Source organism: Sinocyclocheilus grahami, unplaced genomic scaffold, assembly GCF_001515645.1.
Source record: "Sinocyclocheilus grahami isolate Dianchi unplaced genomic scaffold, SAMN03320097.WGS_v1.1 scaffold216.1, whole genome shotgun sequence".
NCBI classification, from domain to species: Eukaryota; Metazoa; Chordata; class Actinopteri; order Cypriniformes; family Cyprinidae; genus Sinocyclocheilus; species Sinocyclocheilus grahami.
In genome coordinates, this window is record NW_015505395.1 from 1,612,009 (window position 1) to 1,617,670 (window position 5,662).

Consider the following 5,662-nt stretch of genomic DNA (forward strand, 5'->3'; position numbering starts at 1 on the left):
ACTACCAGTGAAAAGTTTAGACATATTTAGCAGATGTGATTAGATTTTGATCAGGACGGTGTTATTTTAAAATCACTATTTGTATATTGTTACGGAAGAGGCTAGACACAACAGGTTAGTTATATACAAGTGTTTATTTTTGGTCACAGTGAGCACTGGTGTTGAGTCCGGAGGAAGTGAGGGTGAGGGAAAGGTCCGTGAGAGAGTGCAGAGGATATGGAGAGTGGAGTAATCCGAGTCTTTGGCTTGAGTGAGGCTGGAAGGTATCTGGGGGAAGCACACACCTCAGCGATCCGGGAACTAGGAGATGCAGGAGACACTTGGAGACGGGGAGACACTAAGAGGAACGCCAAGATCATATGCCCTGAAGCTCCACAATATAAACGGAGACCCCGGGTCAGCCTACTCTGCCGCTCAGCGGAAGATAATCGTTGCTTTTCGATGAGCATGGGGTCTGGTGCTGGTTCTGGAGGGTAACTGGACTCTGGTCGGCGGAGGCAGGAAGTTGTGGCGTGGACAGGTATGGCTGCTAGACAGGACTGCATGCAGCTCGAGCATCGGACGGATAATTGCATGAACTTTTCCAATCCAAATGAATTGTCATAGGCAGCAAGCTGTAACCGAAGCTGGGGTTCCAGCCCCTGTCTGTAAGTGGTCAGTAGCGCTCTCTCGTTCCATCCACTCGGGTGAGATTGCACTGGAGGAGAAATCCGTTGCACTCCTCCGCCGCACCAGAGTAGGGCGCCGGTCGGGCCATGGGACTAGCGATGATGATAGGCGAAGAAGTGCTGGTTGGGATGGAAGAGGTGATGGGTGGTGAAGGTATCTGGGGGAAGCACACACCTCAGCGATCCGGGAACTAGGAGATGCAGGAGACACTTGGAGACGGGGAGACACTAAGAGGAACACAGGAGGTAAGTAATGCACGAAGTATTCAAAGGTAATCAGTAGCAAAGTCAGTGAGTCCTCTACGTATAAACGAGACCGGACAGTGAGGGTGTCTGAGGTGTGTGCGTTTATGCAGGCTGGTAATGAGGTGCTTGATTGGTGACAGGTGCAGGTGCTTAGAACTCAGGTGAGAGGGATCGTTGTGATTGGGTGGTGGCAGAGCCTGGCCGATCTGTTACATATATTATATACAATATATTTTTTGTTAATATCTTGAAATACATTGTATACTCATATTTTCTGCTTTCATTTTTATTTGACAGTTTTAGTCATTTTGTTTTGTCATTTTTATTCTATTTTTTTTATTTTAAAACATGTCTATATATTTTTTTATTTCAGATTTAATTTTAGTTATTTTAGTTTTTCAAGTTTAATGTTGTCTTGCCAGCAAGCTGAATTTTTTTTTTTATATGATTTATTCCAACGAATAATTTTTCTTGGTTTTAGTTTAAGTTTTAGTTAATGATAATAACCTAGGAAATATGCTGGGAAGTAACCAAAAATGTTAACTTTATTTGATTAGAAACCTTTAAATCAAAATGGTTTTAATAACATGAATATATAACACTATAATTAAATGTATTTTCAGTTGGAACTGAAGTGTACAGTATGCTTATATCTGCAGCGTGAGCATTTCTGCATGAGTTCAGAGGACGGCACTGTCCGCATGTCAGCTGTCATTTTTATTGCATCTTTTCTCCCAAATGAATCACCAAAAATACACCATGCAGCAGCAGCAAAACCAGCCTTTCTTATGCTGAAATACATGGGGTTTTGCATCAGATTGTCTTTCACGTCAGTTGTTGACTATTATATAATTCCAAAACTGAGCTGCAGTAAACTTTAGGCTGTGATTCACACAGATTCACTTAAGGAGAAAACTCTCTTATCAGATAAAAGCAACAGGATATAATACAGAGAGATGTACAGTATATGTTCATTCATTCTGAGCACTGGACCATAAAGGAACATTATAAACATCACAATACTGAATGAATGCACATGCAATGATCCTAAACTTCAACTTGTTTTCAGTGTACATATTTTGCAGAGTCCTTGCCTGTGACCTGCTGTGATCTGGGTCAAAGCCTGTGAGACCCAAAACCCAGCGGCATGAACCAGGAAAGCATTTTCACACTCATGTTTCCCGTCCAAACACATGTGAGCAAACACACTGATCATGCAACATGTATGGACAGACTGAAATATCTTGCAATGCAATCCTATTCTTAAACACTTTTATAAACAAGGTGCATTAACCAAGAAGCAAAACTGTGTGAGACTGTATGAGATTTCTTCCCATCTAACATGGAATGTTCTCACAAAGTGATATAAATGTTAGGACAAAATGTTCTTAAAGGAATAGTTATGGAATGATCTTATAACTTTATTATATCTGATATGCATGCATATCACTGAGAGAAAACATTCCGAGATCAACATTCTCTCAAAGTCCTTATGATGTTATTTGCACTCGATGAATTTTCTAAGAAATTTTTTTTTGTAACCTTTAAAAAACAAACAAAAAAAACTGGACGTTTCAACATTTAGAAAGATTTCAAAACAATGTTTCCACAATGTTTTTATAACATAAATTTGTTACCTGGGTTTCTATTTGTATTTTTCAATTAAGCATTGAATGCATTATATTTTTTCTTATTTTTTTGCCATTTGTTGCAATAAAGCATATAACAAAACTGTTTACTTTTATGAACAATGTACAAGAATTAACATCAATGTGTTTAGATAGTTTTGAATATCAATATATTTGAATCCAAAACACATTCACTCTGACACTAAACACAGATCTAGTCTCATGTGTCATTGATTCCCTTTCTGAGGTGACTTTCTCATCATGTGACCTTCACGACTCTAAAGACAAGTCAATATAATTCCTCTATAAACTGGACGATGACAATGAATGAGCTCTACCAACCCGTGTCAACTTATTAAACATCATACAGAGCTCTTCACTGACTGAACCGATCACTCTTTTAAACTAGCTGTAAAAAACAACCACACAAGTTCTGAATCCAGTATTGGAGAAGTGTAACATGAGGAATTTCTCATGTTCGTCGATGTCATGGTTCACCTTTCCATAATTTTATATTTCCCTAAAAAAACATATTTTTGGTAAATACATAAATATATGAATAACCTCAAAAAAAATAACACTTCAGGTTTAGGTTTTAGATTTCGCTGATATAAAGAAAATACAATTTCATTTTTTATTTTAAAAATGAAATAAAAATGTAAAACTAAATAAAATAGAAAAGAACATTTTAGTAAATTTTCTTATATTTTAAAAAATGTGAAAAATTCAAACAATAAAATTAAATTAAAAAAAAAAATACAATAAAAAAAAAACAATTTAAAATAAAATAAAATAAATAAAAAATACAATTTAAAATAAAATAAAATAAATGTGTTTTAGGTTTATGCTTCAGGTTTAGCTTTAGGTTTCAATTTCACAGTTCAATTTCATGAACCACTTTCCATTAATTTTATATTTCACTAATAAAAAGAAAATACAATTTCCTAAATAAAATTTCTTTAATCAAATCAAATCAAATCAAATCAAATGTGTTAGGTTTTAGGTTTAAGCTTAGTTTGAGGTTTAACTTTAGGCTTTAGGTTAATTTCATAGTTCAATTTCACTAATAAAAAGAAAAAAAAATCTTTAAAATAAATATACATTTTTTCATAACATTTTTTTTGCAATCAAATTAATTAAAATAAAATAAAAACTACAGTTTGTGTCTGTAATAGCACCACTAAATGTTTCCTGTTACTGCTTGACGTCCATCAGTCTCCATCGGGCTGGTGCTGATGGTCTGTAGTTCAGGTGTCCTCAGCAGCTGTACTGAACACAGAGCAGTGAAGAAAGCCCGCAGGAGCTGCAGGTGCAAATGAATGAGAGAACATCAGATGACAGACACTCACAGCTTCATAAAAGCGTCTCTGAGGACGTCAATCCCCTGACAATCAGCCGAGAGACACAGATCTCTGAGAACAGGTAGAACAGCACATCTATCTGATACAAGCCCTTAACAAGTCCATTACGCGGGTTATTAAAATGACAGCTCTGCCACATTTTACACCGAAAAACAAGATGTCAAAATCACTTCATGTTCTAGATTCATTTGAGCTAATGCACGAGGGATATGAGACGTCTTACCTCAAGTATATTTGGAATAGTGTCGTATTCACATTGCCGCAGGATTCATTACCTTTGCCAAAGTTAAGATCTGCTCTGAGCATCTCTGCTAGGAATTAGATCATGTCCATCATATGTGTCTTAATACACCCTTTAAAAGAAATCATTCCTTACATGAAAAATTTAATTAGAAGCAAATCTTAATATTAAAGTACTCTGAACATATGATGTTCCCAGCAAACAGGGAATGTTATCAGAATGTTCTGGAATGGTTATGAACAAACGTTCATCCAGGAACGTTAATACAATGTTCCTTTAAAGTTATCTGGGCTTTAACAAAGCGTTAGCACAACATACATTTATATATTGTTCATAGAACGCTTTTTCCTGAAATATTACTGTTTTTTTAAATGTTACTGTTTGTTTTAGAATGTTTAGAGAACATTCAAAAGTAACATTCTCATAATGTTCCCTTAAAGGTGGGGTAAACGATTTTTCAAAAACACTTTAGAAAACCGATTCGGGCCGAATAGCAAAACAAACTTGTAGCCAATCAGCAGTAAGGGGCGTGTCTACTCATGATGTGGAGGAGAGAGGGTTCAGTGCACAGGACGGACATTAGCGAGCCGAGCGACAGAAAGATAGAGATGGCGGATAAAAAACAAAAGAGGAAAACGTCTGCGGAATGATAAGGCATGAAGTAGGACCCGTGTAAATATCGGATCAGCTTTCCAGCGCTGGAGAGAACTCAAGGAGTAGAAGGCCGAGGTTGCTTTGTTTCTTCTCGATAGGTGAGTAACACCGTGTCTGCGCCGCAGCAGCTAAAGTCTGTCTAGTACACTGGACGCGACAAAGTGACCGCTGAAAATCATTTGAAATTTGTGTCAATACGTCATGAATAGAACGCAGCAGCAGTTTTGCTTTGTTTTACAGAACTAATCGTTGCCTGGGTTGCGTACGTATGTGTGGTGTGGAGCTATCAAAATAGGGGCGAGACCCTTTTGGGGTGGGGGCGTGTTTGTTTTGGTGATTTCAAATGTCAACATTGGCTACCAGAAATCTCTTACCCCACCTTTAACATTCCTATAACGTTTTTGTGGAATTTCGAACATTCACAGAACATTCAGAATTAACGTTTTTCTAACTTAATGAGAACGTTAACAAAACGTCCTTAGGACATAATTTTGCATGGGTTTCAGGATATACAGGGGTCATTCGACAGAAAAAAGGTGTTCCTCAGCAAAAAAACAACTCATTGAGAATTCATCCTGACTGTGGCGTTCCAGAGAAAAGCAAACGCAACATAATAAGTGAAAAACATGCAGCTTCAACCCTTTCTGAGTACACTTGAGTACATGACATGCACACTACACCCTCTAGTGTCTGTCTGGAGAAACACACTGTGTTGCACACTGTGTTATATATGCATTATAGCTGTTGGGGTCCTTTTCTGAGACCTAACTTGCTTGCAATTTAACCCTGTAAAGCCTTAATAATAATAATATATATATATATATATATATATATATATATATATATATATTTTTTTTTATATGG